The sequence below is a fragment of the Mustela nivalis genome (assembly GCF_964662115.1).
Source record: "Mustela nivalis genome assembly, chromosome: 7".
Lineage (NCBI taxonomy): Eukaryota > Metazoa > Chordata > Mammalia > Carnivora > Mustelidae > Mustela > Mustela nivalis.
The window spans coordinates 5,932,543-5,945,130 of record NC_139026.1 but is presented as its reverse complement, the minus strand read 5'-3'; the positions used below and the strand labels follow the sequence as shown (position 1 = coordinate 5,945,130).

The 12,588-nt window shown below is 52.0% G+C and overlaps 1 long non-coding RNA gene across 2 annotated transcripts in view; it reads right to left on the bottom strand.

Annotated features, from left to right (window-relative positions):
• Nucleotides 1-911: 911 nt before the first annotated feature.
• The window catches only part of LOC309869260, a 47,713-nt gene continuing 36,036 nt past the window's right edge, over nt 912-12,588 (bottom strand). For both annotated transcript variants that reach the window (XR_014314069.1, XR_014314070.1), the window contains 4 exons: nt 3,874-4,174; nt 2,826-2,953; nt 2,075-2,344; nt 912-1,859 (listed from right to left, as the gene is read on the bottom strand). This is a non-coding gene — a long non-coding RNA (uncharacterized lncRNA). The remainder of the gene's footprint in view (nt 1,860-2,074; nt 2,345-2,825; nt 2,954-3,873; nt 4,175-12,588) is intronic.

Sequence of the window (12,588 nt, the reverse complement as noted above, 5' to 3'; positions counted from 1 at the left end):
CGGAGTCACTAATGTGACAATGACAGAGCCTTCAGCTCGGAGAGCTTTGGTGAGGTTGGGCAGCCTCCCTGGGATGGAGAGGAGCAGGGAGGGCGTCTGGGACCCAGGAACACAGGGTGGGACCACAGTGGGGTGGGGACAGCGTCCGATGGCTGGGGGCGCGGACCCCCCCCCCGGAAAGCCGGGATCGGATCACTCACCGGGGTCCCAGGCCCTCAGGATTCCCAGGCCAGGGAGCGGCCGGGTCTCCAATGCCTACATAGCCGGACCCCCAACTCTAGGTTAACAAGGCCTCGCGCAGGAAGTCATAACTCTAAATCTGGTTGGCTTAAAGGCCACGGTGAGATTTTAAATTTTTAATAAAAATCTTACGTACTTGGCCACAGCTGATTTATTGGAAGGCTGTCTTTATTTCTTCCGGTCACGGGTGCCCAGATTCCATTTTGGAGGTTGACTACCGGCCCCCTCCCTCCCAGCAACTACCACGTCTCAATGACTTCGCCTTCCCCATCGGACCCCAGACCCCTCTCTGCCTTTCTCCCGTGTGGCACCAGGAGCCTCTGGGGTTTCGTCAGGAGCCTTGCACGGTTTGTCACTGTCACAGAGCTTTCTAGGAACAGATAAAGACCTGTGGCCTCCCCAGCTTGAAGCCTGCAGTGGGGGGCCGCGGTCAGCCCTCGGTTCACCCCTGGAAGCAGGCGCCGCCCCTCCTTCCAGGCCACATGTGTGCGAACAAAAGCAGAGGCCACGCTTTGAAGATCACGCTGCAAAGTTTCAACCGTGACCTTTGGGAGTATAGCTCTTTCTGGGAAAGTGCCTGCCTTTGCTCAGACACAACTTTTCCTGAGATCTTTGCCAAAGAATCCGGGATTTAAAATTCGGTCAGCTGCAAAATGAAAGTGGTATGTATGTTTGTATGTATTTAAGATTTGTTTATTTATTTAACAGAAAGAGATACAGCGAGAGAGGGAACATAAGCAGGGGGAGTGGGAGAGGGAGAAGCAGGCTCCCCACTGAGCTAGGATGCGGGACTTGATCCCAGGACCCTGGGATCACCCCTTGAGCTGAAGGCAGACACTCAACCGACTGAGCCACCCAAGCGCCCTGATTTTTAAAATAACATCGAATTCAGTGCCTCCCATGCACATGGGCACACGTACTTAAACCTCACCAGTCTTCTAGGTTCGATGTGGAAATAAAGACCCACCGACAGAGAAAAGCAAAGGTCGTTCCTTGCGAATATGCTAGAGCCAAGGAGAGGGGCCAGGGTCACTTGCATTTGGGCCAAGATTCAAGGCAGTCAGGGTGGGGAAGGCTTGCACTGGAAGAAGGGAAGGCTTCGGGGGGTGCCCTGATTGGAAGCTGTTGGCCCCGGGAAGCTGTAGGGGGCTGACTGCAAGGGGTTGTCCTATGTGATTGTTCAGGGGGACCTACTTGGTTTTCTCTGGCTAGTCCTAAATTGGAAGAGGGGACAGAAATTAGGGAAGCTGTCAGTTCTTAATCACTGTCAGTTCTTAATCACGAGCTGGTCATTCTGGGTCCATTGTCACGGAAGCCGTTTAGCTTCGTAGATCCTCACGGGAGCAAGGAACCCCACTGAGGCTTCCTGCAAGTCTGATTTGCAGCAGCCTGGCCTCCCAGGTTGTTTACTGTTTACTGTGGGGGGGGGGCGGGGGCGGTGCTGATGTCCTAGGCAGGCAGCGGCAGCCTGTGGGTCAAAGTTCTATCTTTACATTTGCTTTGGCGTTGGTCATTTTTATATTCAGACTCTCAGGCTGATTATGTAAGAACTGGTCAGCTAAGTCCATCCCTTCTCTCTAAAGTGTAAATCCGTCCACTCAGCAGGTTGAAAAGGTGACCTTTCGGGGCGCCTGGGTGGCTCAGTGGGTTAAGCCTCTGCCCTCAGCTCAGGTCATGATCCCAGGGTCCTGGGATCGAGCCCCGCATCGGGCTTTCTGCTCTGCAGGGAGCCTGCTTTCTCCTCTCTCTGCCTGCCTCTCTGCCTACTTGTGATCTCTGCCTGTCAAATAAATAAATAAAATCTTTAAAAAAAAAAAGAAAAAGAAAAGGTGACCTTTCGAAGAGAAGCAGGTATCTGCTTGATTCCATCAGACCTCGAACAACGTCTTGGAGGAAATTCCCTGGAAATACGCATCACTAAAGGGTAGCCGCCTCCCACACAGAGCCAAGCTTGTATTTGGCGACAGCCTGGAGATCATACTGGACCTGGGGCTGGCAGCAAAAGGATGGCGTCTCTTCCCGACCCTGCGGGCAGCTCCCGACTTCCCGCCCTCCCTGCCTGGGCTCCTCGCAGGGTCTCAGCAGGCAGGCGCCTGAAGGAGTCCTGGTGGAAGGACAGAGAATTAAGGAGGGAGGAAAAGAAGCTTGTTGATACAGTTCAAAAAACCTCATGCTTTCTTTCCTCCTAAGTGACTGGGACAAATAACCCAGCCAGACCGCCCTCGGGGGGGCGGGGATGAAGGAGGTAACCTCGGAAGATCGGTCCTCGGTCTCCTGCCCATCCGGACGGAGGCAGCCGAGGCGATGCTCCTGAGGCTGGTGCCCTTTCTCCCGCCAGGGGCTCTTAGAACTCTTCTCTGGGAGCAACTCTCCATCCTTCGTGCCTCTGCCTCTGAACCTGGGTGCTCCCAAGGCCATTACTTCACTGAGGCACCAAACAAAGGCAAGGGAACGGGTCCAGGAGGTGGAGCAAAGAGGCCCCGGGCAGGGGTCACAGAGAGAGCATCAGGGGACCGCTGGGCCCCGAGTCAATAATGACTTTGGGCAAACCCGTTGTTCAATGCATTTCGTTTCAGATTTCTTACCGGCACGTTGACAGTGAAGAGACCAGTTGGTTTCCACACGTTCTTTCACTCAGATGCCGGCTCCGGGCCGGGCATCACGGGCTGGGGCCGTGAAGACACACAGGGTCCCCACCCTGAGGACCTTCCAGCTACAGAGAGGCAGATGACAAAGCACATAAGCAAATCAGCAAATTGCAGTCTGGAAGCAAGGAGCCTGACGCGGGGCTCGATCTCAGGACCCTGAGATCATGACCTGAGCTGAAGGCAGATGCTTAACCCACTGAGCCACCCAGGCACCCCGAGGACAATCCTTTGACAGCATAAGCCCCATCACATGATTCTGCTCAAAATCTTTGCACAGTCTCCCAGCTCCCCCAGAATGACCGCCAACATTCTCAAGGTGACCCGCAAGGTCCTCCCAGACACGCCCCCAGCCTCTCAGACCTCATTCTACTCCCTCCGCCCTTCCTTGTGGTCCAGCCTGCCCATGCCTCCCAGCCCAGGGACCCTGCTGTTGCGAGGTGACCTGTGTCCAGGAATGTGGCCACTGGGCTGGCACGATTATTGATGGCGCCACTTCCCCTCTCGGGGGCCCTGGCTGGGATGAGGAATTAGATGGCCGTGCTGGCCTCTGCAGATGCTGTTTTCTCTCCTCTGCCTGGCCTGCTCTCTCCTCAGATAGCCGCTGCCTTCCCTCCCCTGCCTGGGGTCTCTGCCCACACGTCACCTTCAGGGACACATCTGTGACCGTGCCGTTCCTGCGGCACAGCTCCCCCCTCACTTCTCTCCCATGTTGACTATGGGCCCCCCACTTCCCAGCACGCAAGCTCTGTGAGGGCGGACGTCCTCCAGGTCTGATGCTGGATCCCCGGTACTAAAACAGCGCTTAGCCTGCAGCGGGGGGCCCGAGAGAGGAACCGGCTGAGTGTGGGGTGCTGCTTTAGGTAAGACGGTCAGGGACGGTTTCTCTGAGGGGTTGGCAGAGAAATTACAATCTGTATTACTTTCCCTGGGCTGGTGTAACGAAGTACTACAAGCACAATGGCTTAGAACAATATGAATTTATTACCTGAGAGTTCTGTGGGTCAGAAGTCCAAACTGGGCCTCACTGAGCTAAAACGAAGGTGTTGGCAGAAATGCATTCCTTTCTGGAGGCTCTGGAGGAGGGAAACAGGTATCCCCGCCTTCTCGAGCTTGGAGAGGCCGTCCCCATGCCTTGGCTCATGGCCCCTGCCTCCCTGGTCAAAGTCTGCAAATCTCCCACAGGACACCGTCTCTCTAGTTCTGAATCTTCAGCTCTTCTCATCCCCACGTGAGGACCCTTGTGATGATGCCGGGCCCATCGAGAAAACCCAGGGTCATCTCATTATCTGAAAGTCCATCAATTAACAAACTTTATTCCATCGCAAACTTAATTCCCCCTTGTATGGAACATAAAGTAGTCCCAGGTTCCAAGGATTAGGATCTGGACATCTTTGGAAAGGGGCATTACTCTGCCAACCGCAGTGGGAAGCTACTTTGGTTTTTGGGTTTTGTTGTCGTTTTTTTTTAAGATTTTATTTATCTGTTTGACAGAGAGAGATCACAAGTAGGCAGAGAGGCAGGCAGAGAGGGGAGGAAGCAGGCTCCCTGCGGAGCAGAGAGCCCTATGCGGGGCTCGATCCCAGGACCCTGGGATCATGACCCGAGCAGAAGGCAGAGGCTTTAACCCACTGAGCCACCCAGGCGCCCCAGTAAGCTACTTTGGATACAATGGTCAGGGAGGGCTTCTCTGAGGAGTTGACCTCGAAGGCAAGGTATGAAGGACAAGAAGGAGCCACCCATGTGAAAAGCCAGAAGAGCTTTTCAGACAGAGGGAGTAGCATGTGCAAAGACCCAGGGGCAGGGAGAACTTGGCGTATCAAGAGGCAGAAGGTCTCCCAGGGTGGTTACAGTATTTTTGACTAAAGAGGACAACAGTCCCGGCTGAGGCTGGGGAGAAAGGCAGGAACTGGATGGTGCAGACACTTGGCTCTCTCTCCCCATCTAGGTCACGTACGATTCCCGGACTGGGGTCTTGGGACTCCAGCAGCTGCATTTCAGAATGTGGGATTCTTGTGGGTTTGTACGCAGCTGTTTGTGATCTGACTGCGTAAAGCAGATAACTGCTATTCGTTGAGGAGGCCACCTTTTACACTGGCTAAATGGACAGATGTGCCCTTCCAAGAGAAGGGGTCGGTTTATTTTCAGACTACTGGGATGCAGGGAAGCCAACAGATCAGGGTTGATGTTGGGGACTTTTATTGGATCACACCGAAGCACAGGGCAGCAGGAGGCTCTTGAGAAAATGGCCATAGCCCCGTTCCCATGGCCTGTAATGCCACTCACTCGGCATGAGGAGGTTTCTATCATGCATTGACCTTATTTATTTATTTTAAAGATTTATTTATTGGAGAGAACGAGCGAGTAGGGGGAGAGAGAGATTCTCAAGCAGGCTTCCTACCGAGAGCACGGAGCCAACGCAGGGATGGGGCCCACCCCATGGGGATCATGACCTGAGCCGAAAGCAAGAGTCCAACACTTAACCGACTGAGCCCCCCGGGCGCCCCCATCGGGCGTCGACTTTAAAGATTTTTTTATTGAGAGGCAGGCAGAGAGAGAGAGGAGGAAGCAGGCTCCCCGCCAAGCAGAGAGCCCAACGCGGGGCTCGATCCCAGGACCCCGGGATCATGACCCAAGCTGAAGGCAGTGGCCCAACCCACCGAGCCACCCAGGCGCCCCCGGGCGTCGACTTTAAAACACTCCCCATCTCCTAGCTGCTGCCGCCTTTCCCTGTGAGTAACCGGAGTTTGGGAACTTGTGTCCAGAAAGCAGGTGAGGTCCTGGGAAGGGGTCCCCTTCCATGTGGGGAGGCTGCCCTTGGGTGGTGCCCCAGAGTCTGTGGAAGAGGAAAGAGGACGGGGCTCCCTGCAGTGCCCAGCAGTGGGCATCAGTGAGACACAGACGTGGGCTCCCCCAGCTTGCTCTGAAGATTCCTCTCACCGTGTCCGCTTCCTCCAGCAGCCGCTGGGCCGATGGCCACGAACTGGGGGGCCAAAAACAAGAGACGCTCCTTCTCTCACAGTTTTGGCCACGCTCCCTCTGACGTTTCTGGGGGAGGATCCTTCCTTGCTTCTTCTAGCTTCTGGTGGTTCCTGGCTGTTATGGACCCAATGTCCCCCCCACCCCAGTCCATGTGGTTGACAGACTAACCCCCAATGTGATGGTCTTAGGAGGTGGGGCCTCTGGGAAGAGTCTAGGTTTAGATGAAGACAGGAAAGGGGCTGGAAGCCCATGAGGAGATTTGTGCCCTTATGAGAAAAGATGTGAGGTCTGTTGAGAAGGCAGCAAGAACACAGCCGTCTGAAAACCAGGGAAAGAGCCCTTCCCCCATGCCAAATCTGCCAGCGCCTTGATCTTGAACTTCCCAGCCTCTAGAACGGAAATGGGCTCCTGACCTGCCTTGGGTGCTGTGTGCACTCCCACCCCAAGATTCCAGGTCCGAGGTCCGAGGTCCCCAGCACCCGAGGTCGCAGAGGCCAGCGGAACGCAGGCTCCCAGTGGTTGCGTGGTTGGGCGCCCACAAAACCCACTTGTCCTCTGCAGTGGCTCCTGTCCCTTTCTGCTTCGAAGGCACCTCTGCTTATGCCCACTGAACCTGCGCTCCACAGAAGACGGACACAATTACAGAATCCCTAGAACACTGTATTTCACTCCCTTTCTTCCCCACTGGACAGGTCCCGAAGGCTCTTTGTCCCTTTGGCGCACAGCAGAGGACCTGATGCAGCAGGGACCCCCCGACTCATGCTTGACGGAGGGGTCCCTAGGCTGTCTCCAGCGTGCAGTTCCCAAGGGAACGTCCCTTTCTCATGCTTTATAAATTCCTCTTGGTGGGGAGGGGGAAAGTCAGCAAAGATTCCGCCAGCAGGAACTTTAGAAACGGAAAGCTTCAAATAATTTGCTTTAAATGTACTGCTAAACCAGCAAGGCCATTCTGATCACTGATCTGCGAACCAGCTGGGTCAGGAATTAACACTGGTACGAAACGCTGATGACAGCGGTGTCCGATGATGTGGCAATTTGGCGCACTTGGGGAAAGGGCAGGGCTGAATGGGTGAAAAGTCTGAATCAAACAAAGTGTGTATAAAAATGTAACCATTTTTTCCCTAAAGATTTACCTATTTATTGGAGAGAGAGCGTGCACGCGTGTGCACGCGCGCCACGCATGTGCAAGCTGGAAGGGGGTGGGGAGAGAATCCCAAGCAGACTCGCCTTGAGCAGGGAGGAGGGAGGGGGGCGGGTGCTGGGCTCCAACTCACCATCTGGGATCATGACCAAAGGAGAGTCTGATGCTTAACACACTGCACCAGCCAGGGGCCCCAGACCGTAACCACTGTAAGCGATGCCTTTCCAACCTTATTTTAGACTATTGGTGCATACCATAAAGAAAGGGTCTGTGAAGGCAAATTGATAAGGCCGGTACCTAACTCTCAGAAGTGAAAGAAATGATGTTTTGACGCATGCTATAAATACAGTCGAGGACCGAAGTAAGTCATTTCAACTTCATACGGTTTCTATCGCCCTGGAGGAATGAAAGTGCAGTATCTGTCACCAAATAAGACACTCAAGTAAGAAAGCTTTTATTTCATTAACTTATAAAACAGTATAACAAAAGATCTGGGAGAATGTGACCAAATGATCAGTATTTTTTTTTTCCAATTAGTATTTGGCTATTTAGGAACCAAAGTATCCTTTGATCCCCAGAATATAAGGTTCCTAACACCAGAGAAATCATTTTAACCGTGATCTTTGACCATCTTAATGTTCTTTGCAGGTAGGACTTTCTGAGAATGCTTTACTCTGCACTTAACTTGTGCCATTCGGAAGTTTGCAGAAAAGCTCGCTAAGGCAAAAATCAATCCTGAATTATCACCAAGACTCTTACCAAGACTGAGCTCCCCCTATGAGTTGCTAAGTATTTATCAAACACCTTTAAGGGCGGGGCACCTGGGTGGCTCTGTCCATTGAGCATCTGCCTTCGGCTCAAGTCATGATCTCAGGGTCCTGGGATCGAGCCCCGTGTTGGGCTCCTTGCTCAGTGGGGAGTCCGCTTCTCCGTCTCCCTCTGCCTCTTCCCGCTTGTGCTCTCTCTCTCTCTCTCTCTCAAATGAGTAAATAAAAATTTTTTAAAAAAGGATAAAAGAAAAAACAAACAGCCTTAAGGGAAAATCATTAAGTCCACGAATATGCATTTCAAAGAACCAAATGAACATGTTTGTGGTTTTTAAAATTTATTTATTCTGGGGCGCTGGGGCAGTGCCGTCAGTTAAGTGTTGGAGACTTGGTTTCAATTCAGGTCGTGGTTTTAGGGTAGTGAGGTAGAGTCCCATGTCGGGCTCTAGGCTCAGCAGGGAGCTTGCTAGAGATTCTCCCTCCCTCTCCCCCTGACCTTACCCCTCTCCAAAATAAATGAAGAAATCTTAAAAATTTTAAAATAAAGTTTGGGGCACCTGGGTGGCTCAGTGGGTTAAAGCCTCTGCCTTTGGCTCAGGTCATGATCCCAGGGTCCTGGGATCGAGTCCCACAATGGGGTCCTGGGATGGAGCCCTGCATCGGGCTCCCTGCTCTGTGAGCCTGCTTCTCCCTTTCCCCTCTGCCTGCTGCTCCCCCTGCTATGCTCGTGCTCTCTCTCTCTCTCTGTCAAATAAATAAATAAAACCTTTAAAAAAAAAAAAAAGAGAGGGAGAGTATGAAAAATTTTCCCTCTTCTCCAAATTAAAAAAAAAAAAAATCAAGAATAGAGTGGGCGGGGCGCCTGGGGGGCTCAGTAGATGAGGCGTCGGACTCTGGATTTCGGCTCAGGTCATGATCTCAGGGTCATGGGATCCAGCCCTGCATGGGGCTCCACACTCTGCCCAGAGTCTGTCTGTCCCTCTCCCTCTTCTCCTCCCCCTGCTCACGTTCTCTCTCTCAAATCAATGAATAAAATCTTTAAACAACGGAAAAACAAAAACAGCCCGAGGCAGCAAATACTCAACTTTTGTATCAACATGGACGGGACGGGAGGAGATGATGCTGAGTGAAATGAGTCAAGCAGAGAGAGTCCGTTATCATACGGTTTCACTTACTCATGGAGCAAAAGGAATAACACGGAGGACATGGGGAGATGGAGAAGAAAAGGGAGTTGGGAAAATCGGAGGAGAGACAAACCATGAGAGACTGTGGACTCTGAGAAACAAGCTGAGGGGCTTGGATGGGAGGGAGGTGGGGGGATGGGGGAGCCTGGTGGTGAGCATTCAGGAGGGCACAGAGTGCATGGAGCCCTGGGTGTGGTGCATAAACAGTGAATGCTGGAACACTGAAAAGAAATGAAATGAAATGGAAAAAAAAAAAATACAGTGGGTATAATCTAAGAGAAAAGCCTTCAGGCGGAAGTCAGGAGACCCTGGGTAGATCATTTCACTTCTCCAGGCCTTAACTTCCTGCTCCCCGGGGTCCCGGGTTCAGCTTACACCCGGATCTAGGACCTTACCTTTCGCTGAGCCTTTCTGTCCAAACCCCAAGCCTTCCTTGAGAAAGCTCGTTCACAATCACTTTCCCTCTTTTGTTTAGGGTCAGTCTCATGCTATGGGGCTCCTCCACCGGACCCAGGCTCCTCCACGTGGGGCTCAAGGCACGTTTGCTAAATGAATCAATAACCCGAGAAAACACACACACATTACTATGATGAGGCCATGTGGTCTCGTGAGGACGGAGGGACTGGCATCTGCTTTCTGCACTGCCATTAAAGAGAACGCTTGCCAGACTTGTAAAACATTTCCCCTTTCCGATCGCTCATCCACCTGTTAAGATATCTTGCAATATCCTACTTGGGGCTGACTTGCCAAGTTTGCTAAAAGCAAAGGAGAGAGGGAGGGTAGGAGGTGAGACCCCCGTAGAGCCGTGCGCGTGTTTCTACTGACACCAAAGGTTTACTCAGAGACGGACTCGCAGCCCGCTCGCAGCTTGCCGCAAGGATTAGGAAGTGTACACCTGCTTGGTTGGTCTGAGAAACGCACATGGGGAGCTGTCTTTAATAGGAAAATGGGGTGTACCAACCACTGACCAAGTCTTACATGAAAGTTCCTTCCCCGCTGTTCCTGGTCTGTGTCTAATTCTGCGGGTAGGTATTAGAAAACTATACCAGCACTCACAAAATCCCCCTCTCAGCCTGTCGAAAGCTATAAAGGAGAAAAGGAATTAATTACGCTGAAAGTGGAGTCATAAACCCTCAATGGGGATGGCAGGAAGGGCCCAGGATGGTCTATTAGGATCAAACAGACGGCTTCAGCCTCCTTCTAGAATCATCTATGCACCGCCACCATTTAGAAATATAGTAATAGTCAAAAACAAGGGGCACTAAGCCACCGAGCGGTTGATGGTTAAGACAAAGAAGCTTGTCTCAGGTGCCCTCTCTGCATGGGAGCCTGGTCTTAGGTCAGTGGGTCCCTGCCCCCACACAGATGGAAGGAGGCAGCTTGGTTTAGCGTCTGGTCCTCCCCCTGTGGCCCAGGCTCTGCCCCCGCCTTCACCATCCCCCCACCCCTGCACGCATGGTGCCCATCTATGCCCCCAGCTCTGTCAAGACAGCTGTTTTGAGTGGCCTCCATAACCCTTTCCAGAAGTCTCCCCAGGCAGGTGGTCAGACAACAGTAAGCCCCTTCGGAAGGAAGCAGAGGATGGGAACATGCGAAAGTCATCGTGACCTAGCCGGATGGAGAAGCGTACTGACCAAAACAACTCGCATCATTTAAGATCAAAAACAAAAAGTGCATATATGGCCACAAGCAAAGTAATTTGTTGTGTAGTCTGGACTCCTTCTGAGGTTTCTTTTTAAGAGAAGTTCCAAAAGTATTTTCTCATCAGTGATATGACCAGTGTAAGTATTTCCAAATCAGCTGGAAAAGGCTTATCAAGGTTTATATTTTACACATTCTTCTATCTAATTTTTAACAGACTTCCAGGAACCAAGCCTTCCAAATCAGCTACTTAAAGAAGTGTAAATTCCTGGAGTTAGACACTTGGCACAGTCCCATTCTCTGGGACAGAGAAGATTAGGTGTAAAGTTTCCAGAACTGAGGCCCATGTGTTCCGAGCTAACCTTCACACTCAGGGCTATCATGAAATAGCCAATCACCTTTCCAGTTGAAACACAAAAAATTTTTTTTAATATTTTATTTATTTATTTGAGACAGGCAGAGAGAGATCACAAGTAGCAGGGAGGCAGGCAGGGAGAGAGGGGGAAGCAGGCTCCCTGTTGAACAGAGAGCCCGATGTGGGGCTCGATCCCAGGACCCTGAGACCATGACCTGAGCCGAAGGCAGAGGCTTAACCCACTGAGCCACCCAGCACCCCGAAACACAAAAACTTTTATAGGAGTTTTTGCCCAGGATCCCACTGTCAGTAACGAAAGCCCGGATGTGTATATTCACACTGGCCACGTGCTACGGGACAGCCTAAATCTCGACGTGGATTCACTTGCTCCGCATGACTCATCCCCAGTCTTCAATGAAGAAAGTGAGGTTTCCAGAGGGGAGATGATTCATTCAGGGCCCCACCGCCCCGCTGGGCTAGGATCCCAACCCAGGCAGTCCAGCTTCAGATCCTGGGTGTGCACCCTTGCTGCATGAGCATGAAACAGCTTTCAATAAAGTTACTAAACTCTCTCAAAGTGGGGACCCAGGGGCAGAAAGAGCCACAGCAATGACATTCCCCAATGTCACGGTGGCCGGGGGGTCTGAGGCCCTCAGTAGACACATCTGGGTCTGTCCTGACTTGGGGCTCCTAATGCTCTGTGGGTGACAGGTCCTCTGAGACTCTAGGGAGGGCTCTGGAACATTCTCCACAAACATGCGCATGGGTACACCCACGTACACACATGAAACTTCACACAGTCCACAAGATCATTCCCATTAGGGGTACGTCCTGCTCCCCTCTTCCCTTCTCCTCATCCAAGGCTTTTTCTTTTTTATTATTTAAATTTATTTTTTTTAAATTAAAAAAATATATATTTTATTTTTTTTAATTAAAAACATTTTTTTTATTTATTTGAAAGACAGAGAGAGATCATGGGGGGAGGAGCAGAGGGAGAGGGACAAGCAGACTCCATGCTGAGCCCAGAGACAGAGACTGGCTTCAATCCATGCCCTTGAGATCACGACGGGAGCCGAAAGCAAGGGTCAGACCCTTAAGCGGCTGAACCACCCAGGCACCCCAAAGTTTTAGAATTTTTGATTCACTCATTCCCATACCTGAAATGGATTTGGAATAATAAAGTCCCTGTTTTCCTCAAGATCAAATGTCCTGGACACCCTTGCCTCCTCCTATTCCCCACCCCCACCCCAATACAAAACCACGCTGAAATTCCAGAATAAATCTGCCTGAAACCCCAAGTTCGATCCCAGTCGGGAGCTAGTGCTGCAAGCAGGTAGGCAGAGCCCGCGTGCCTGGCCCTGAGCCGCACTCATTTGTTCACTCAGCTGAGTAAGGGCTCCTGGGTGCCGGGTGCTTGGGATGCCCTGGAAGGGAAACAAGCCGTGCCTTCCCCTTGCAGAGCCCCGGTTCCGGCAGAGGGAGACAAACAATACTAGACGTGAAAAGCAATTCCACTCGCTGTCTGGTAGATGACCAAGTGGTACCGGGAAGAAAAAGGAGAAGTTCGACAGGGATGCGGGGGACCCAGATGTCGGAGCAATTCTGAGTCAGGTGGTCCGAGCGGACCTGGCCC